We start from the raw sequence: 22,622 nt of genomic DNA on the forward strand, positions 1-22,622 counted from the left end.
CATTTTCTTGTTGCCGTGAAATATCCTTTGGTGAAATTAAACTGTGCTTGGGAGTTTTCTTAACATATTATGGTTTCAGAATGTTGACCCCATGATTGAGATCATCATTGTTAGATCATTTTGGTCAGATCCGTAAGATCATTATGGGTTATTATTACTATTCTTCTAAATGTTGAAAGTGAAAGGTGCTCAGTTGTGTCTGATTCTTTGCGACCCCACGGACTATACAGTCCATGCAATTCTCCAGGCCAGAATAATGGAGTGGGTAGCCTTTCCCTTCTCCAGGGGATCTTCCCAACTCAGAGATCAAACCCAGGTCTCCCACATTGCAGGCAGATTCTTTACCAGCTGAGCCACATTTGACTTTAATTAGGATTTTTACTTTTTCAATCTGAAAAATTATACTTTATACTTTCCGAACTCTATCTAAGGCCATGAAGATTTTAAATGATAAAAAGCTTCATTTTTTTGTAAAAAAAAATTTCAATTTTCCATATTGCATTAATTTCACAAAACATACTAGGTTGGGTTAATCAAGTGTAGTAAAATTTCATATATTAAATAATTAATCATTATTTCTTGTTAAAATTGAAACATCCATCAGTTAAGAAAAATAGTCTATATTCCTTGGCATGATTACCTAGGGCCTGATGTTTAATACTTTTGAAATGAGTAAACTCTCTTTTTCTCTTGAGAAATATATTTTCACAGATTCTTTAATAGTTGTTTTGTTATTTTTATATTTATTTATTTATGTATTGTAATTTATATATTCATTTTTCTACAAACTAGCAAGGTCGTTCATTTCCTCTGGTCAGTTTAGCTAAAACATTTTGAATTTTGTTGAATTTTTCAAGAAATTGATTTTTGGTTTCATTGATTTTTATTTTTTATTCAGTTGCTTGTTTCAATCTTTAATCTGTATCATTTTTATACTAATCTTTCTTTTCTTTCTTTCTTGCTTTATGTTTGATTTTCTTTTCTTTTTCTAGCTTCTTAAGGTAGATTACTGATTTGAAATTTTTCTTTTTTAAATGTAAATCTCAACAGCTATAAAATTTTCTCCTCAAGTACTGCTTTTGGTATCTCATAAATTTTGGAATGTGTGTTAATTTTCATTCATCTCAAATAATTTAATAATTTTCCCTGAGAATGTCCTGCTTGATTCATTTTTATTAGGAACTTGTTTCTTAATTTCTACTTATGTGTGAAATCATCTAAATTTCTTTCTGTTACTGATTTCTAGTTTAATTCCATTGTGATCAGTGAACATAGTCTGTACAATTTCAGTGTTTTAAAATTTATTTAAACTTATTTTTGGTGTTATATCTGGTCTTTTATGGAGTATATTCCTTATGCACTTGAGAAAAATGTATAATCATTTGATTTTAGGTGGAGTGTTCTGTGTAAGTCTGTTCACTGTAGTTGGTTTATGGTTGTTCAAGTATTCTATTTCCATAATGATCGTTCTTCTAATTGTTCTATTGCTTATTAAAAGCAAGACATTAAAAGTATCCAAATACTGTAGAGTTGTTTGTTTCTTCAATTCTGTGCAATTTTGCTTCATATATTTTGGGACTTTGTTGTTAGGTGTGTAAATGTTTATCATTGCTTTATCTTCTTAATGTATTTGATTCTTTTATCAATATTTAATTGACCCATGTAACAATTTTTGTTTGAAGACAAAACAAAACTTTCAACTTTTGTCTGATATTGGTATAGTCACTCTAGCTGTCTTTTGGTTACATGTTATATGAAATATTTATTTCATGCTTTAATTTTTAACCAATCTGTGTCTTTGAATCTGAAGTATGTCTCTTGTAGATAACATATAGTTGGATCCTGTTTTTAATCCATTTTGCCAATCTCTGCCTTTCACTTACAAATTTTAAACCATCTCTGTTTAAAGTAATTACTGATAAGGGAGGACAACTGCTATTTTGCTGTTCATTTTTTCTGTATTTTTTTTTTGTCTTCAATATTGCATGTTTTCTGTGAAATAGATATTATTGAGAGTACCATTTTAAATTCTTTATTTCCTTGTTTTTACTATATATTTTTAAGTTATTTTCTTAGTCATTGCCCTGGGGATAACAATTAACTTCTTAATTTATAATAAAGTAGTTATGATTAATAACAATTTAATTTCAATAATACATAAAATTTTTGTGGCAACAAAAACATTGCTCCATTTCCCCTATACGTTGTGATTGTCACAAATTATGTCTTCATACTTATGCACTCATCACCACAGGCAGATGGTTTTTGTTTTATGCCTTTATTTAAACATCATATAGGAAAAGAGTTACAAAGATAATACTGGCTTTTATATTGCCTTTACTGATGTTATTTATTTCTTGATGCAGATTTAAGTTATTGTATATTGTACATTCATTTAAGATTGATTCCCTTAGACATTTCTTATGGGGCAAATTTACTGTTAAAGAACATTCTCAGTCTTTGTTAATCTGAGAATGTCTTAATGTCTCCTTCATTTTTTTAGAGCATTATTATCAGATCAAGAATTCCCAGTTGAATAACTTTTTGTTTCAGAACTTTGAAAATGCCATCCTACTGCCTTCTGAAACCATGTGGTATGATGAGAAATCACTTGTTTTTCTGAAGATCACTTCTGCGTCTTCTCTATCACTGTTTGATCTTTCTATTTGAACAGTTTATGAATCTATTTGAATTTATCCTATATGGACTTCTTAGGTTTGTGACTTTTCATCAACTTTGGGCAGTTTTGTGTATTATTTCTTTTTTAAATTTTTATAATCAAATGAATACTTTTTTTAAGTTTATGTACATTTCCTTTTTTTAATTTAAATTTATTTATTTTAATTGGAGGCTAATTACTTTACAGTATTGTGTTGGTTTTGCCATACATCAGCATGAATCCGCTACTGGTGTACAAATGTTCCCCATCCTGAACCCCCCTCCCACCTCCCTCCCTGTACCTTCCCTCTGGGTCATCCCAGTGCACCAGCCCCAAGCATTCTGTATCCTGCACCAAACCTGGATTGGCGATTCATTTCTTATATGATATTATACATGTTTCAGTGCCATTCTCCCAAATCATCCCACCCTCTCCCTCTCCCACAGAGTCCAAAAGACTGTTCTATACATCTGTGTCTCTTTATAGTTTCTGCTCATTCCTTTCTTTTTCTCTAACTCTTGCTATGTGTATGTTAGTACACTGGCCTCATATTACTTTTAGGCTGTGTCTATTAAAAAACATGTATACCTGTGGCGGATTCATTTTGATATTTGGCAAAACTAATACAATTATGTAAAGTTTAAAAATAAAATTAAAAAAAATAATAAATCTTCTTCCTATAACTGGATAATTTGAACAATTACATTTTTTAGTTTTTTTTTTTTTTTTTTTGTCAGTTCAAATTTGTCATGCAGGCCTTTTTCTGAGTTTTTTAATACTTGTAATTATGCTTTCAACTCCAGAATTTCTACTTGATTTTGTTTGAAAATTTTCTGTCCGTTGATTGACATACCTATTTCATGAGATAGTGTTTGTTGGAATCATCTGGTTCTTAAAACTACTTTCCATTACCTTTTGCAGCATATTTAAAGTAACTGATCTAAAATATTTCTATGTTGAGTCCAGTGTCTTGACTTTGAGTTTCTATTGCTTGTTCTTAATTTTTCCTTCTTTGTGAGAGATGTGCATGTTTCTTTGAATGTCCAGTATTCTAGTACTTTTATGTTGAAAATTGGACATTATGCATATCATAATTTGGCAACTTTGGAAGTCAAACAATCCATTTTCCCTATATTTGTTGTCCTTGTTGATGAAGTTGTTTATAGTAGTGTTCATTGAAGATTTTTTCATTAGATTCAGTTCAGTTCAGTCACTCAGTTGTGTCTGATTCTTGGTGACCCCATGGACTGCAGCACGCAAGGCTTCTCTGTCTATCACCAACTCCCGGAGCTTACTCAAACTCATATCCATAGAGTCGGTTATGCCATCCAACCATCTCATCCTCTGTCGTCCCCTTCTCCGCCTGCCTTCAATCTTTCCCAGCATCAGGGTCTTTTCCAATGAATCAGTTCCTCACGTCAGGTGGCCAAAGGGTTGGAGTTTCAGCTTCAGCATCAGTTCTTCCAATGAATATTCAGGACCAATTTCCTTTAGGATTGACTGGTTTGATCTTCTTGCAGTCCAAGAGACTCTCAAGAGTTTTCTCCAACACCACAGTTCAAAAGTATCAATTCTGTCCATAATTCTTCAGGCACTCTGTCTATCAGATCTAATCCCTTGAATCTATTTGTCACTTCCATTGTATAATCATGAGATACTTGATTTAGGTCATACCTGAATGGCCTAGTGGTTTTCTCTACTTTCTTCAGTTAAGTCTAAAGTTTGCAATGAGTTCATTTTCTTTCTTTCTTTCTTTCTTTTTTGAGTTCATTTTCTGTGACAGTCAGCTCCCGGTCTTGTTTTTGCTGACTGTCTAGAGCTTCTCCAACTTCGCCTGCAAAGAATGCAATCAGTCTTATTTCAGATTTGACAGTCTGGAGTTGTCCATGTGTAGAGTCTTCTCTTGTGTTATTGGAAGAGGGTGTTTGCTATGAGCATTGTGTTCTTTTGGCAAAACTGTGTTAGCCTTTGCCCTGCTTCATTTTGTACTACAAGACCAAACTTGCCTGTTATTCCAGGTGTCTCTTGACTTCCTTCTTTTGCACTCCAGTCCCCTATGATGAAAAGGACATCTTTTTTTGGTGTCCTTTTAGTTCTAGAAGGTGTTGTGAGTCTTCATAGAACCATTCAACTTCATCTTCCTTGGCATTTGTGATTTAGGCATAGACTTGGATTAGTGTGCTATTGAATGGTTTGCCTTACAATGAACTGAGATCATTGTGTTGTTTTTGAGATTGCACCCACGTACTGCATTTTGATTTCTTTTATTGACCATGAGGGCTATTCCATTTTTTCTAAGGGATTCTTGCCCAGAGTAGTAGATATAATGGTCATCTGTATTATTCACCCATTCCCATCCATTTTAGTTCACTGATTCCTAAAATGTTGATGTTCATTCTTAACTATCTCCTGTTTGACTAATTCCAATTTACTTTGATTTGTGGATCTAACATTCCAGGTTCCTTTACAATATTGTTCTTTACAGCATTGGACTTTACTTTCACCACCAGACACATCCACAATTAGATGTTTCCATTGTGGGTCAGCCTCTTCATTCCTTTGGAGCTGTTTCTCCACTATTCTACAGTAGCATATTGGGCACCTACTGACTTGGGGAGTTCATTTTTCAGTGTCATACCTTTTCCCCTTTTCCTATTGTTCACTGGATTCTAAACACAAGAAGCCAAAGGAGTTTATAATTTTTTTCTCCAGTGGACCACATTTTGTCGGAACTGGCCACCATGACCCATCCATCTTGGGTGGCCCTACAAGGCATGGCTCATAGTTTCACTGAATTAGACAAGACTGTGATACATGTGATCAATTTGGTTAGTTTTATGTGATAATGGTTTTCTTTCTATCTGCTCTATGATGGATGAAAGTAAGTGGCTTGTGGAAGCTTCCTGATAGGTGGGACCAACTATGGGGAAAACGGTGTCTATGGGGAAAACTGGGTCTAGCTCTGGTACCGTGCACAGTAAAACAGTGACAGACTCCACTTCCTTGGGCTCCAAATCACTGTGGCTGGTGACTGAAGCCATGAAATTACAAGGTGCTTGCTCCTTGGAAGAAAAGCTATGACAAAATTAGACAGCATACTAATGATTAGAGACATCATTTGCTGACAAAGGTCCATATACTCAAAGCAATAGTTTTTCTAGTAGTCGTGTATGGATGTGAGACTAGGACCATAAAGAAGGCTGAGCATTGAAGATTTGATGCTTTTGTACCATGGTATCAGAAAATACTCTTAAGAGTGCCTCAGACTACAAGGAAAAACCAGTGAATCCTAAAGGAAATCAATCCTGAATATTCACTGAAAGGTCTGATGCCTAAGCTGAAGCTCCAGTAATTTGGCCACCTAATGAGAAGAGCCGACACAATGGAATAGACCCTGTTCTGGGAAACATTGAAGGCAGGAGGAGAAGGGGACAAAAGATGATGAGATGGTTGGATGGCATCACTATCTCAATGGACAAGGATTTGAGAAAACTACAGGAGATGATGAAGGACAGAGAAACCTAGTATATAGCATTTCATGGGGTCACAAAGAGCCAGACATGACTGAGTGACTGGAGAGGAGGCCAGCGTGGCTGCAGGTAGTAGAAGTCAGATCCCAGCCACACAGGTGGGATCTGGTTTGGGTAGGTGTATTTTTGACGCAGTTCCTGCTCTGAGTGCCGTAGTTGGGGCTGTGCTGATGTCGAGGTCGAAGTGAGGAAGCTTCTGTGGTTTCTAATTGGAACCTATTTGAGGACCCCGCCATTGCAGCCCTTTGATTTGGTGAGAGTCCTGAGTGCCTGGTGGGTTGCAGTGGTTGTGGAGGCCTGGTGGACTAAAGCCAGGGGACAACAGCAGTAGGACTTCATGGAGATGGCATGTGTATTCAGATACCAGGGCCTTTGCATGGGGACTCTGAGACACAGAGATACCCGTAAGGAGTTCCAGAGGACATTCAGCCCCACATCAAATCCCCCACCAGCCATGCACGCTCAGTCAGACACCCACAGGTACTTGAACCTAATTTCCTGCACTCTGTTGACAGATGTGTATCCAGTCGTATGTGAGGGATCAATACAGTTGGGTAGCAGATACAGGCCTTCCCCCCCATGAAGCAAACGCATCGATGTTGCCCAGTGAGAGACTGGGTACACATGTGAAGCCTGCCTGTGCTTTCTGTCCCCTTGACAGGTGAAGTTGCCAGGCATGACTGTCCGTCACCCAGGAGACAAAGCCCCACCCATAAAGTGGTGACTCGAGGCGCAAGGGAGTCCGGCGAGAAGTGTGGCGGGCCCAGGTTGCTGCCAGTTCTTTTAGGATCACCGAGCAGGGTACGCCTTCCCCTGCCCCAAGATGTGTCATGGATTTCGGCTTTTCTGGGACTACCTGAGTGGCTGTAAGTATGGGGGGACCGTTCCTCTTGCTGAGAAGCCTGGGGGCTCTGAGTTCCCCTGGGTTCTGGGGGACTCCCAGGTCACTGGCTCCTCCTGGGAGCGGCCCTACCTGCCCTGCAGAGGTGGGCAGCGAGCCAGCATGTGCTCGGATCGATGATGACACCCTCACATGCATTCCTTGGAAAATCTGAACAAAATGAGTGAGAACTCACTACCGTCTCCTCATCGAAACTGAGGTCCAGCACGTTGCTGCCCATGGGGCTACGGGAGGGGCTAGTTAGCATGAGGGCCAGCTACATCTGTGTCACACACATGCACACACCACCCCAGTCACCACAATTTGTGAGGCTCCCATCTGAGGGTGGGCTGTGGACAGGCATTTGAGTGGACTTCAGAGTGCCAGGTCCTTGGTAATGACCGTGAGGGGCAGAGGAGACTGCCAGCTTGGCAACTGGTGGTAGGAGTTGCAGTAGATACTGGCCTAGGCCCATAGAGCTCTTGGCTAGAACAGGTGTGTTTCGCCCCAGTTCCTGCTGCGAGTGCAGTAGTTGGCGGCTGTGCTGATGTGGAAGCCAAAGCAAGGAAGCTACAGTGGTTTCTTGATTGCAGCCCCAGGCCAGATCTGAGGCCCTCGCCATTGCGGCCCTTTGGGTTTTTAAGATTCTTGAGGGCATGATAGGATCCTTGAGGGTGTGGTTGACTGCAGCAGTTGCAGCGACCTGGTGGACTAGTGGCATTGACGAAAGGCAGTAGGCCTCATTTCTGCAGTTAGCAACTCCTATATTGCATCTCTTGGCACAGTGCTTGATCTGTGGAGACCACCGTGGAGTGTGGTGAGGTACCAGCTCTGCATTCCTCCTGTGGGTTAGCCAGAGTACCTAGGAAAAGCGTACAGCAGGTGAGGAAATTTGCAGTGTAATTTCCTGGGATGAACTGTCGCCCTGAGGCTGCAGGCACTGTCTTTGTGTTTCCAAGGATACCTTGGTCCCCTTGAAGGTGCCCTTGGCTCCCTGCAAAAGAGAGGGCCTGCTGGTCCTCAGGAGACTTTTGTGGCCTTGGTGGCCTGATACCTGAAGAGGGATACTCAAGGGTATCTTGCAGGGGCCTTGAAGAGTTCCATGTACTGAAGCCTGCCTGCCAACCAGTCTGGGTAGAACTGAGGTCTGCATACATGCCTATTGGTCCCTTTGGCTCTTGGGCATAAAATTTTCAAGGTGTAAGAATTCCTAAGGGATGGGGCAAGATGGACAGCCTGGGTGGGACTCAGGTGTTTTCCATGCTGCAGAGAAGTATCATCCACTGAGGCATGGTTGTGGTAGAGGTTGGCCTTGGTTGGCATGCCAAGCCTGCCTCCATGGAATAGCCAGTGGCTGCCCTGGCACGGTTTCAGGAAACCTTGCATAGCAAAGCTCTTCTCCTGACAGTTCTTCTCAGGTCTTGGAAGCAGCCTTGGTGTCCTGGGTGGACTTGGTAGTTTTGCTGTGGTGGAGAAGAGGTGCTGGGCAGAATTGTGTGGGTCAACTAATCAAGGCCTTACTTCTGTGGGTCTTTCTGGGTGTTGATTGTCCCTTGTTTGAGCAGGGCACCTTGAGGATTCTGATGGGGTTGAGAAGCCCTGGGGGCAGGAGAAGTTCAGTTTGAACCAGGCCCTGGACTAGGGGAGCTTTTCCTCAGGTGTGGTCAGTACCCAGGGCCCTGCAGGATGTGGATTTGAGCATAATCTGACTGCTAAAGGGTCCCAGTTTCTGTGAGAGTGACTCCTGAACCCTGGTACCTGAAAATGACTACCTCCCCAATCTTCACTTTCCAGTGGAGCACCAGAGAGTGATTGGACACAGTCAGCCAGACAAGTTTCATGCCCTGAGTTATTTTAGCATTTTGAGGGTGTGGTGGGCCTTTTCTGCTCCGGGGCCAAGTTCATGAAATTGCCTGTCTTCTCAGGAAACTTCAGTTGTACCTTGAGGAGCTGGGACTTGTGAGAAAGGACAACTAATTGTAGTAGTACTGGCATGGCCTCAGGATATGTGGCAGTTCCACAGAGGCTCCGCTTGCTGATTTTGAGCAGTCAGGTTCCTGTGCTTTGGTCAGAGGGCGTGGGTTTTGGAAGCGCATGCCCTATGTGAACAGCCCCTCGGGGTGAAAGTTTGCATGGGGCTTATGGAAGGTGTCAGGTGTGATCTGCCGTATTGTGGGAAGGCTAGACATCAGGGCTCTGTGGAGAAGGCATACCTTTTCAGGCAATGAGGCCTTTACAGAGGGGCTCAGCCTTTACAAGGAGACAGCCAGGAGTTCCAGATGCATGCCCAGAATCCTGAAAGCTCATCTTTGTACACTGGAACGCACACACTCAGCCCAATATCAAGCCTTTCACCACAAACACTCAGCCAAACAGACACACACATAATACATCCTAACTTTCTACAGTCTGCTGACGCATATGTATCCACTGGTATATAAGGGATTGAGGCAGTTAGAAAGCAAATGAAGGCCTTCAACCAGGGAACTATCAGCATGGATGTTATTCAGAGAGAACAGGATGCACATCTAAAGCATGCCTGTGCTTTTCAGTTTTCAGGAACAGTTGCCGGGTATGACTGTCCACCACCCAGGAAAAGAGGCCATGTGTGGTATGCATTGACTCGAGGTGCAAGGGAGTCTTGTCAGAAGTGTGGCAGGTCCAAGTTGCTGCCACAGCTTTTTTGATCACTTTGGAGGCTACACTTTCCCCCTTTTGGATTAAGGGTTCCATGGGTTCCATGGGATTGCCTGAGTAGTTGTAAGTGTGGATGGACTGATCCTCTTACTGAGAAGCCTGGGGGCTTTGAATCGCCTAGCTGCTAGAGGACTCCCAGGTTCACTGGCTCCTCCTGGGAGCTGTGCTGCCTGCCCTACTGAGGTGTACAATGAGCCACCTGAAGCTTCTCGAGGAAAGTACCCTTGTTCCTGAAGGAAGGGGGACTTGTGGGCAAGGACACCTCAGCTCTAGTAGAAGCTGGCATGGTCTCAGGGTAGGTGGCAGTCACACAGATGCTCTGCAGGGCGACCTTGAGCAGTCAGGTCCATGTGCTTTGATCAGAGGGTGGGTGTCATGGGGATCAGGAGCCCAGAGCCTATTTCAGCAGGCCCTCTGGATGAATATTGCATGGGGCTTGTTGAAGGCGGCATGCTTCATCTGCCATTTTGTGTGACGGCAGGGGGTTAGGGCTCTGTGGAGAAGTCATGCTTATTCAGGCACTGAGGCCTTTGCAAAGGGGCTCTGACACACAGAGACCTCCAGGAGTTCCAGAGGCACACCCAGAATCCTGAGAGTATATCTTCGTTGGTAGACCAGAACACATGCACTCAGCCCCACATTGAATCCCCTGGCCACACATGGCTTTCAGAGAGACAGACGCCCACAGGCACTTGAAACTAATTTCCTATGCTCCTGGTGACAGATAGGTGTCCAGTCATATGTAAGGGATCAAGACAGTTGGGGCTCAGATCCAGAACTTCCCCCAGAGAACCATGGGCATCAGTATTGTTCAGCGAGAACGAGGCAACACATCTGAAGCCTGCCTGTGCTTTCTGTCCCCTTGTCAGGTGACGTTGCCAGGTATGACTGCCTGTCACCCAGGATACAAAGCCCTGCCCGTGAGGTGGTGATTCAGGGTGCAAAGGAGTCCAAAAGAAGTGTGGAGGGCCCAGGTTGCTACCTCTACTCTTTGGATCACTGAGCATGGAATGCCTTCGGCTGCCCCAAGATATGTCATGGATTTACAGTTTCCTGGGACTGCCTGAGTAGCTGTAAATTTACATGGACTGTTCTTGCTGAGAAGCCTAGGAGCTCTGAGTTCCCCCAGCTGCTCGGGGACTCCCAGGTCACTTGCTCCTTCTGGGGGCTGGCCTTCCTTCCTGGCTAAAGTGTACAGCAAACCAGCAGGTGCTCAGATCGATGATGGCACCCTCACATGTGTTCCCTGGAAAATCTAAACAAAATGAGTGAGAAATTGATATCATCTCCTCATCGAAACAAGGTCTAGCATGTTGTCTCCTCTGGGGCTAAGGGCAGGACTAGTTAGAAGTGCGGGCAGCTTCAGTTGTGTCACACACATGCATAGAGCACTGGGGTCACCACCACTTTCGAGGCTCCTGTCAGAGGGTGGGCATGTACAGATGTTTGAGCAGTCTTCTTGGAATGAGAGCTTCATGGTGAATGCCACTGAGGAACAGAAGAGGCTTGTCCAATGGCGATAGTAGTCACAGTAGATCCTGGCCTAGTCCCATTGAGCTCTTGACTTGAAAAGGCACATTTCATCCTGGTTCCTGCTATGAGTGCACTAGTTGGGGCTGTGCTGATGTGGAAGCTGAAGCAAGGAAACTTCTATGATTTCTGATTGGAGCCCCAGGTCAGATCTGAGGCCCTTGCCATTGCAGCCCTTTGGGTTGGTGAGATTCCTGAGTGGCCTGTGTACTGTAACGGTTGCAGGGACCTCGTGGAACGTTGGCAGGGGTGAAAGGAAATAGGCCTAGTTTCTTGGCAGTTCCTGTATTGCAACTCCTGTCACAGTGTTGAGTCTTGCAGGACACTGTGGACTGTGAGGTGATCCTAGCCATACATTCCTCCTGTGGGTTGGCCAGAGGCCCAGAGAAGAATGGTTGTGCAGGTGAGGAAAGGTGCAGTCTGATTTCCTGGGACAATCTGTCCCCTGAGATTCAGGCACTGTTTTTGTGTTTGCAATAATATGTACTGTGGTCCTTTTGGAGCTGCTCGTGGCTGGGTGCAGATGACAGGGCATTGCTGTGGCTTGGGAGGCTCGGTAATAGTGACCTTTGTGGCCTTGCTGGCCTGATGCCAGAAAAAGGTCTTTCAAACTGTATCTTTGGTGCCTTGAAGAGTTGCAGTAACGAGCCTAGGAGCCAGCCTTCTGGGTGGTAATACAGTATGTGCACATGCCCCTCAGCCTCCCTTTAGCCCTTGGGACTGGAATTTTCAAGGTGTGTGAGTTCCTGAAGAATGGGGCCAACAAGACGGCCCGGATCCCACCCAGGTGTTCACGACCCTGGCAGTGACATATCACCCTTGGAAGACCATGGTTGTGGTAGAGATCCGGCATTGGTTGGCATACCAAGCTGCTTCAATGTAGTAGCCATTGGCTCCCTGACATGAAGGTGGGAAACCTGGCAAATCCAAGATCTTCCCCTGCCTGTTTTTCTGGAGTCTTCCTGGAAGCAGCCTTAGTGATCTGTGAGCGCTTGGTGGTCTTACGTGATGGAGACAAGCTGCCAGGCGGAATGGCATGGTGTTGCCATAATCCAAGCCACCTTCTTCCTGTGGATCTTGCTGAGTGCTGATTGTCTTTGTGTGAGTAGAGCCCCTGGAGGCTTCTGATGTAGGTGAGTCACCCTTGGGGGCAGGAGGAGTTCAATTTCAACCAAGTCTTGCATTATGGGAGCTTTCTCTATGGCGTGGTTGGTGCCCAGGGCCCTGCAGGCTGTGGATCTGAGCATAATCTGGCCAGGAAAGGGGCCCCATTTCTGTGGGAGTGACCCCTGGATCCTGGTACCTGAGGATGACCACCTCTTGTCTTGCACTTTCCAGCAGAGCCCCAGAGATTGACTGGACTAATTGCACAGGAAGAGGCACATGCCCTGTATTCTGTTGCTCTGCAAGGGTATGGTGGGGTGTATCTGGCCCAAGGCCAAGTTAACTACACTCTAGGCCTTCAGAAAGTATCCTTGTTCAGGGAGGAGGTGGGACTTGCGGCAAGAACACCTGAGCTGTTATCATAGCTGGGGTAGTCTCAGGGTAAGGGACATTCACACAGATGCTCCACAAGGGGACTTTACGTGGTCAGGTTCCTGTGCTTTGGTCAGATGCCATGGGTCATGTAGATCAGGAGCCCAGTGTAACCCCTCAGTGTCAACCCCTCAGTGTAATTTTGCACAGTGTTTTGTCGGAGGGTGGGAGTTCAGGTCTCCATGGAGAAGACGTGCATGTTCAGACACCAAGGCCTTTGCACAGGGGCTCTGAAACACGGAAATACATGGAAAGAGTTCCAGAGGGACCCAGAATCCTGAGAGCACATCCTTGTTGGTACACTAGAACACGAGTACTCAGACCCACATCTAGTCTCCCCACACGCTTGCACACTCAGTCAGACAGACATCCACGGTCACATGAACCTAACTTTCTGCACTCGTGCCAACACATAGGTATCCAGTCGTACGTAAGGGATACTACAGTTGGGAAGCAGAAAAGGCCTTCCCTCAGGGAACCATGGGCATCGATATTGCTTGGTGAGAAGCTGGGTACACATCTGAAGCCTGCCTGTACTTTCTGTTCCTTTGTCAGGTGAAGTTTCCAAGTACGAGTGTCCGTCACTCAGGAAACGGAGCCCTGCTCATGAGATGTTGACTCGAGGTGTTGGGAAGTCCGGTGAGAAGTGTGGTGGGCCCAGGTTGCTGCCACTGCTGTTTGGATCATCGAGCACGGTACGCCTTCCCCTGCCCCAAGATGTGTCATGGATTTTGGCTTTCCTGGGACTGCCTAAGTGGCTGTACGTATGGAGGGACCGTTCCTCTTGCTGAGAAGACTGGGAGCTCTGAGTTCCCCCAACTGCTGGAGGACTCCCAGGTCACTGGCTCTTCCTGGGAGTGGCCCTGCCTGCCCTGCAGAGGTAGGCAGCGAGCCAGCACGTGCTCGGATCGATGATGACACCCTCACATGCATTCCTTGGAAAATCTGAACAAAATGAGTGAGAACTCACTACCGTCTCCTCATCGAAACTGAGGTCCAGCACGTTGCCTCCCTTGGGGTTAAGGGCGGGACTGGTTAGCAGTGAAGGCATCTCCGACTGTGTCACACACATGCATGAAAGAGCCAGATCACTACCATTTGTGAGGCTCCTGTCTGAGGGTGGGCCGTGTACAGATGCTGGAGTGGCTCTTGGAATGCGAGATCTGTGGTGAAGGGCACTGGAGCATAGAGGCATCTGGCTTGTCCAGTGGTGGCAGGAGTCAACAGTAGATCCTGGCTGAGCTCTTGAGCTGTTCACTCGAAAAGGTTCGTTTCCTCCCAGTTCATGCTGCGAGTGCGCTCATTGGGGCAGTGGTGATTTGAAATCTGAAGCGAGGAAGCTTCTGTGGTTTCTTATCAGAGCCCCAGGTCAGATCTGAGGCCTTCGCCATTGCAGCCCTTGGGTTAATGAGATTCCTGGGTGCCCTGTGGGCTGCAGCGGTTGCAAGGACCTAGGGGAATGGTGTCAGGGGCAAAAGGCAATAGGCCTCGTTTCTGCCCTTGGCATTTCCTGTATTGCAACTGCTATCACAGTCCTTGAGTCTTGGAGGCTGCCATGGACTGTGCTGTGGTTCTAGGCTTGCATTCCTCCTGCGATTGACCTGAGGCCTAGAGCAGAATGGTTGTGCAAGTGAGGAAAGGTGCAGTGTGATTTCCTGGGAAGCTTTCTCCCCTGAGGCTGCAGGCACTCTCGTTTTTTTCAGTGATACATACTGTGATCCTTTTGGAGCTGGCCTAGGCTGGGTACAGAGAGGAGGGCATTGCTGGTGCCTGGGAGGCTCAGTGATAGGTGACCTTTGTGGCCTTGGTGGCCTGCTGCCAGAAAAAGGACTCTACAAGCTTATCTTTGGTGCCTTGAAGAATTGCAGTAACAGAGGCCAAGGAACCAGCCCTGTCAGCAGTAATGAGGTGTGTGCACATGCCCCTTGGCCCTCCTGTGGTCCTTGGGTCTGTAATTTGCCAAGTGCATGAGTTCCTAGGATGGAGCCAGCCAGACAGCCCAGATGGCACTCAGGTGTTCACCACCTTGGCAGTGAAGTAGCTGCCTTTGAGCCCTGTGGTTGTGGTAGATATTGGCATTGGTTGACATACCAAGGCTGCCTCAGTGTAGTAGCCAGTGGCTCCCCTGGCACTATGGTGGTGAAATGCTATTGCTGAGTCGTGAATGACACCAGGATTCTTGGCCTTCCAGAGGAGAGGAATTCAGTCCAGGCCAGGTGATGAAGCTTAATTGCTTAGAGTTTTTCTGTGATAAAGTTTTATTAAAGTATAAAAGAGAGAGCAAAACTTCTGATATAGACATCGAAATGAGTAGAAAGAGTGCCCCCCTTCTAGTCTTTAGCAGGAAATTATATATCTAATAGCAGGCTGCTAATTAGAGAAAAGGAAATATCTCAAAACTCAGAGAACACCACCAGGCCCCTCACCCACAACTTGCACCTTGAAGGAACCTTGGCACAATGTGAGTCAGCATGGGCCATAAAAGGATTGTCATGAATTTTGAAGAAAGGCAGGTTTCCAAGGAAATACATAGTCTTATTAATGTAGATTACATGCATGTATGCATGCTAAGTCACTTCAGAAGTGTCTGACTCTGTGTGACCCTATGGACAGCAGCCCCCCAGGCTCCTCTGTCCACAGGATTCTCTAGGCAAGAATACTGGAGTGGGTTGCCATTTTCTTCTCCTAATTTAGATTAGAAGAACAATTATATGAGTAAAACATACTCATTTGCTGAGCCATTATAGGTTCTGAATCTTAGGAGGAACTGACTTAAAGACACTTCGGTTCACTTCAGTTCAGTCACTCAGGCATGTCCAACTCTTTATGACCCAATGGACTGCAGCACGCCAGGCCTCCCTGTCCGTGACCAACTCCTGGAGTTTACTCAAACTCATGTCCATTGAGTCAGTGATGCCATCCCATCCTGTAATTTTGAACATTACTTTACTAGCGTGTGAGATGAGTGCAATTGTGTGGTAGTTTGAGCATTCTTTGACATTGCCTGTCTTTGGGATTGGAATGAAAACTGACCTTTTCTAGTCCTGTGGCCGCTGCTAAGCTGTCCAGATTTGCTGGCATATTGAGTGCAGCACTTTCACAGCATCATCTTTCAGGATTTGAAATAGCTCAACTGGAATTCCATCACCTCCACTAGCTTTGTTCATAGTGATGCTTCCTAAGGCCCCCCTTGACTTTGAATTCCAGGATGTCTGGCTCTAGGTGAGCGATCACACCATTGTAATTATCCAGGTCATGAAGATCTCTTTTATATAGTTCTTCTGTATATTCTTGTCACCTCTTCTTAATATCTTCTGCTTCTGTTAAGTCTATACCATTTTTGTTCTTTATTGTGTTCATCTTTGCAAGAAATGTTCCCTTGGTATCTCTAATTTTCTTGAACAGGTCTCTAGTCTTTCACATTCTATTGTTTTACTCTATTTCCCTCTTTCTTTGCACTGATCACTGAGGAAGGCTTTCTTATCTCTCCTTGCTATTCTTCGGAAATCTGCATCTAAATGAGTATATCTTTACTTTTCTCCTTTGCCTTTCACTTCTGTTCTTTCCACAGCTATTTGTAAGACCTTCTCAGACAACCATTTTGCCTTTTTGCATTTCTTTTTCTTGGGGATGGTCTTGATCACTGCCTCCTGTACAATGAAATGAACCTCTGTCCATAGTTCTTCAGGCACTCTGTCTATCAGATTTAATCCCTTGAATCTATTTGTTACTTCTACTGTATAGTTGTAAGGGATTTGATTTAGGTCATACCTGAGTGGTCTAGTTGTTTTCCATACTTTATTCAATTTAAGTCTGAATTTGGCAATAAGGAGTTCATGATTTGAGCCACAATCAGCTCCCACTCTTGATTTTGCTGACTATATAGAGATTCTCCATCTTTGGCTGCAAAAAATATAATCAATCTAATTTCAGTATTGACCATCTGGTGATGGCCATGTGAAGACAGAATGGAGAATAAATACATAGTTCATTAACATAGCTTAAGAAAAATGTTTCCATGAGTAATGCCCTTTAGTTAGCTCAAAGTTTGAGGAAAGTTAAGTTCATGTGGAACCAGTTATTGTCATGGCAACATAGAATTTCAAAAGAAACCTTTTAATTTTGTGTAGAGAAGGGAAAAAAATATGACATCTGTAGTTTGTTTCCTCCTGGTACTTAGTAGAGAGATAAAAAGTGTCTGACACTTGCAGCCTATTTCCTCCATTTGGGGACCCCTAGCCTTCCTGTCTTTTCTTGCTTAGGGAAAGGGGCATTGTTTTCATTACATAACTGCTTCCAAGCTGATAAGAAGCATCATCCCTAAATTGGAGAGTCAACATATTCTGCTAACCCTCATATTGAGGGTTTGTGATCCAGGGGCCCCAAGTAGTAGTTGCAGGAAGCTGCTGCAGTTGCAGTTCGAGCAACCGTTTGTAACTTAAAAGCCTTCATGCAGCTAGAAACAAATCCCATTACACAGTTACAGATGCAGGGAGCAAACAGCAAAAACAGAACAATCAGCAAAGTTAAAAGTCACATTATGTCCGTAGATGAGGTACAAAGTGTTGCACTAGTCCATCTTATGATTGTTTGATGTCATCAGATTAAGAACAGGCATCACATATGGTTGTTGTTGTCGAAGGTATTCACAGGTGGAGATGCCTACCATGGGAAGCCTTCCACTGATGAAGAGGGGAGCACTCTGAAGACCCAGCAGCTAGACCTATTGTGGAATGCAATGTAGAGTGAGCCCAGGAAAGGAAGGCATTGTCTTGAGGACCAAATGGCAGACTCAGGACTTTCGGGGTCAGCATAAGCAGGCACACATAGATTATCAGGCCCATCCGAAGAGTACTAAGAAAGAGCATAGAAAGTAAAGGCATAAAATGACATCACTTAGTTCTAGTATGGGTGCCACCTCTTAACTCTAGTTTGGCGCATCCACAAATCAATTCTAGGCACTTTGACAGCTGTGAGAGAATAAAGAATAACGTGGTAAAGGCCTTCCCAGAGGGGCTTGAGGGATCCGCGCCCTACCCCAACCCCCGCCCCGATCCCAAAGTCTTTATCAGGACCTTGGTTCCTGGCTGGAACAATGGTGTGCTTGACGCAGAGGCTGGGTCAGGAGTCACCTCCCAATATTTTTTAAACGTCTGTTGAAAAGCTGAGAGCTGAGTTACATAGTTGGTCAATTCCAAGGCTTTAGGAAAACTCTAGTGTAAACCCTTAAGAATTTTCCATTTAGCAATTTTAGGAATTATTAATTGTCCATCCTTGGACTGTAACCATGCTTTATCAGTAATCTTTACTTCTCTTTTTTATATACTTCTCTTTTTTATATCTTTCTAATTCTTTCTCAGAATATTGTGGTTTTGCCTATTCAACAAATGTTGAATGTGTCCAGATCAAAGGCATCTGCAGGGGTTTCATAAAGTGCCACCTTTATGGCTTGACAGTCAGCCAGCTGATTACCCTCACAGGAGATCATATACTAGATCCTGTTCAGTAGACCAGGCCTAGGCCCATTCAGCCCAGTGAGCTCTTGGCTTGAAAAGGTGTGTTTCATCCCAGTTTCATCTGCAAGTGGGCTAGTTGGGGCTGTGCTGATGCGGAAGCTGAAGCGTGGAATATTCTGTGGTTTCTGATTGGAGACCCAGGTCAGATATGAGGCCCTCACTGTTGAGGTCCTTTGGTTTAGTAATATTCCTGAGTGCCTGTGGGCTGCAGCAGTAGCGGGACCTAGTGGAACAGTGGCAGTGGCGAAAAGCAATAGGCCTCCTTTCTGCCCTTGGCAGTTGCTGTATTGCAACTCCTGTCACAGTGCATGAGTCCTGAAGGCCACCGTGGACTGTGCAGTGGCCCTAGCCATGTATTTCTCCTGCAGGATGGCAAGAGGCCTAGAGCAGAATGGTTGTGCAGGTGAGGAATGGTGCAGTATGATTGCATGGGACAATCTGTCCCCTGAGGCTGCAGGCACTGTCATTGTGGTTCTTACGATATGTACTGTGGTCCTTTTGTAGCTGCCGTCAGCTGGGTACAGAGGAGAGGGCATTACTGCTGTTTGGTGGGCTCAGTCACAGGTAACGCTTGAGGCCTTGGTGGCGCAATGCAAGAAGGACTCTTCCAGCATATCTTTGATACCTTGAAGAGTTGAACCAAATGAGGCCAAGGAGCCAGCCCTGTGGGTGGTAATTCAGTGTGTGCCCATGCCGCTTGGCCCCCATTTGGCTGCTAGAGCTGGAATTTGCAAGATATATGAGTTCCTAAATGATGGGGCCAGCCAGACAGCACACGTGGCATCCAGGTGTTCACCACACTCGTAGTGAAGTATTGACCTTGGAGGCCCGTGGTTGTGGTAGAAATTTGGAATCGGTTGGCATAACAAGGCTTCCTCAGTGTAGTAGCCAGTGGCTCCCATCACACTAGAGCAGAGGATCTGGAACATTCAAGGTTATCCCCTGGCTTTTATAAATTCTCCCTGGTGATCTGTGAGCACTCAGTGGTTTTACCATGGCAGAAAAGAGGTGCACAGCCGAATAGAGTGATGTTGCCATAAATAAAGCCTGCCTTCTTCCTGTGGGTCTTCCTGGGTGCTGATTGGCCCTGTGTGAGCAGAGCCGTTGAGGCTTCAGATGTGCGTGAGTCGCCCTTTGGGGCAGGAGGAGTTCAATTTGGACCAAGCCCTGCATTTTGCGAGCTTTTCCCATAGGGTGTGGTAGGCAACCAGAGCCCTGCAGGTAGTGGATCTGAGGATAATCTGGCCCGGAAATGGGTCCCGTTTCTGTGAGAGCAACTACTGGATACTGGTACCTGAAGAAGACCAGGTCCCATCTTGCACTTTTTGGTGGAGGCCCAGACAATGATTGGACTGACTGTGCATGAAGAGATGCGTGCCCTGATTTTGTTCTTCAATGGTGCGATGGGCCGTATCTGCCCCAGGGCCAACTTCACCATCAGTTCAGTTCAGTCGCTCAGTTGAGTTCGACTCTTTTCGACCCCATGAATTGCAGCATGCCAGGCCTCCCTGTCCATCATAAACTCTTGGAATAACACAAACTCATATTCATCGAGTTGGTGATGCCATACAGCCATCTCATCCTCTGTCGTCCCCTTCTCCTCCTGCAACCAATCCCTCCCAGCATCAGGGTCTTTACAGTCAGTCAATTCTTCGCATGAGGTGGCCATACTATTGGAGTTTCAGCTTCAATATCAGTCCTTCCAATGAACACCCAGGACTGATTTCCTTTAATGGTCTGATTGGATCACCTTGCAGTCCAAGGGACTCTCAAGAGTCTTCTCCAATACCATAGTTCAAAAGCATCAATTCTTCAGTGCTCAGCTTTCTTCACAGTCCAACTCTCACATCCATACATGACCACTGGAAAAACCATAGCCTTGACTAGACGGACCCTTGTTGGCAAAGTAATGTCTCTGCTTTTGAATATGCTGTCAAGGTTGGCCATAACTTTCCTTCCAAGGAGTAAGCATCTTTTAATTTCATGGCTGCAGTCACCATCTGCAGTGATTTTGAGCCCCCCAAAATAAACTCTGACACTGTTTCCACTGTTTCCCCATCTATTTCCCATGAAGTGATGGGACCAGATTCCATGATCTTAGTTTTCTGAAGGTTGAGCTTTAAGCCATCTTTTTCACTCTCCTCTTTCACTTTCATCAAGAATCTTTTTAGTTTTTCTTCACTTTCTGCCATAACAGTGGTGTCATCTGCATATCTGAGGTTATTGATATTTCTCCCAACAGTCTTGATTCCAGCTTGTGCTTCATCCAGCCACTGTTTCTCATGATGTACTCTGCATATAAGTTAAATAAGCAGGGTGACAATATACAGCCTTAAGGTATTCCTGTTCTATTTGGAACCAGTCTGTTGTTCCATGTCCAGTTCTAACTGTTGCTTCCTGACCTGCATACAGGGTTCTCAAGAGGCAGGTCAGGTAGTCTGGTATTCCCATCTCTTTCAGAATTTTCCCACAGTTTATTGTGATCCACACAGTCAAACGCTTTGGCATAGTCAGTAAAGCAGAAATAGATGTTTTTCTGGAACTCTCTTACTTTTTCCATGATCCAATGACTGTTGGCAATTTGATCTCTGGTTCCTCTGCCTTTTCTAAAACCAGCTTGAATACCTGGAAGTTCATGGTTCACTTATTGCTAAAGCCTGGCTTGGAGAATTTTAAGCATTACTTTACTCGCGTATGAGATGAGTTCAATTGTGTGGTAGTTTGAGCCTTCTTTGACATTGCCTTTCTTTGGGATTGGAATGAAAACTGACCTTTTCCAGTCCTGTGGCTACTGCTGAGTTGTCCAGATTTGCTGGCATGTTGAGTGTAGCACTTTCACAGCATCATCTTTCAGGATTTGAAATAGCTCAGTTGGACTTCCATCACCTCCACTAGCTTTGTTTATAGTGATGCTTCCTAAGGCCCACTTGACTTCACATTCCATGATGTCTGGCTCTAGGTGAGTGATCATACCATCGTGATTATCTGGGTCATGAAGATCTTTTTTGTACAGTTCTTCTATGTATTCTTGCCACCTCTTCTTAATATCTTCTGCTTCTGTTAACTCCATACCATTTCTGTCCTTTATCAAGCCCATCTTTGCATGAAATTGTTCCCTTGGTATCTCTAATTTTCTTAAAGAGATCTCTAATCTTTCCCATTCTAGTGGTTTCCTCTGTTTCTTTGCATTGTTCAGCGAGGAAGGCTTTCTTATCTCTCCTTGCTATTCTTCGGAACTCTGCATTCAAATGGGAATATCTTTCCTTTTCTCCTTTGCTTTTCACTTCTCTTCTTTTCACAGCTATTTGTAAGGCCTCCTCAGACAGCCATTTTGCTTTTTTGCATTTATTTTCCATGGGGATCATCCTGATCCCTGTCTCCTGTACAATGTCACGAACCTCCTTGACTTCCTACTTTTGCATTCCAGTCTCCTAAAATGAAAAGGACATCTTTTTGGGTGTTAGTTCTAAAAGGTCTTGTAGGTCTTCATAGAACTGTTCAACTTTAGCTTCTTCATTGTTAATGGTCAGGGCATAGGCTTGGATTACTGTGATATTAAATGGTTTGCCTTGAAATGAAAAGAGATCGTTCTGTTGTTTTTGAGATTGTATCCAAGTACTGCATTTTGGACTCTCTTGTTGACCATGATGGCTACTCCATTTCTTCTAAGGGGTTCCTGCCCACAGTAGTAGATATAATGGTCATCTGAGTTAAATTCACTCATTCCAGTCCATTTTAGTTTGCTGATTCCTAGAATGTCGATGTTCACTCTTAACATCTCCTGTTTGATGACTTCCAATTTGCCTTGATTCATGGACCTATCATTCCAGGTTCCTATGCAATATTGCTCTTTACAGATTGTACCTTGCTTCTGTCACCAGTCACATCCACAACTGGGTATTGTTTTTGCTTTGGCTCCATCCCTTCATTCTTTCTGGAGTTATTTCTCCACTGATCTCCTGTAGCATATTGGGCACCTACCAACCTGGGGAGTTCCTCTTTCAGTATCCTATCTTTTCGCCTTTTCATACTGTTCACGGGGTTCTCAAGGCAAGAATACTGAAGTGGTTTGCCATTCCCTTCTCCAGTGGACCACATTCTGTCAGACCTCTCCACCATGACCCATCCATCTTGGGTGGCCCCACATAGCATGGCTTAGTTTCATTGAGTTAGACAAAGCTGTGGTCTGTGTGATCAGATTGGCTAGTTTTCTGTGATTAAGGTTTCAGTGTGTCTGCCCTCTGATGCCCTCTCACAACACCTACCATCTTACT

At 44.6% G+C, this 22,622-nt stretch overlaps 3 non-coding genes across 3 annotated transcripts; all 3 read left to right on the forward strand.

Annotated features, from left to right (window-relative positions):
* Positions 1 to 7,200: 7,200 nt before the first annotated feature.
* Positions 7,201 to 7,293, forward strand: LOC138984562 (small nucleolar RNA SNORD116). The gene has a single exon (XR_011461843.1). It is a non-coding gene; the product is annotated as a small nucleolar RNA SNORD116 (small nucleolar RNA).
* A 3,688-nt stretch (positions 7,294 to 10,981) lies between these two features.
* On the forward strand, positions 10,982 to 11,073 carry LOC138984462 (small nucleolar RNA SNORD116). The gene has a single exon (XR_011461758.1). It is a non-coding gene; the product is annotated as a small nucleolar RNA SNORD116 (small nucleolar RNA).
* Positions 11,074 to 13,737: 2,664 nt separating this feature from the next.
* LOC138984563 (small nucleolar RNA SNORD116) lies at positions 13,738 to 13,830 on the forward strand. Its single transcript, XR_011461844.1, has one exon. It is a non-coding gene; the product is annotated as a small nucleolar RNA SNORD116 (small nucleolar RNA).
* The last annotated feature ends 8,792 nt before the right edge of the window (positions 13,831 to 22,622 follow it).

The sequence above is a fragment of the Bos mutus genome, chromosome 21, assembly GCF_027580195.1.
Source record: "Bos mutus isolate GX-2022 chromosome 21, NWIPB_WYAK_1.1, whole genome shotgun sequence".
Lineage (NCBI taxonomy): Eukaryota > Metazoa > Chordata > Mammalia > Artiodactyla > Bovidae > Bos > Bos mutus.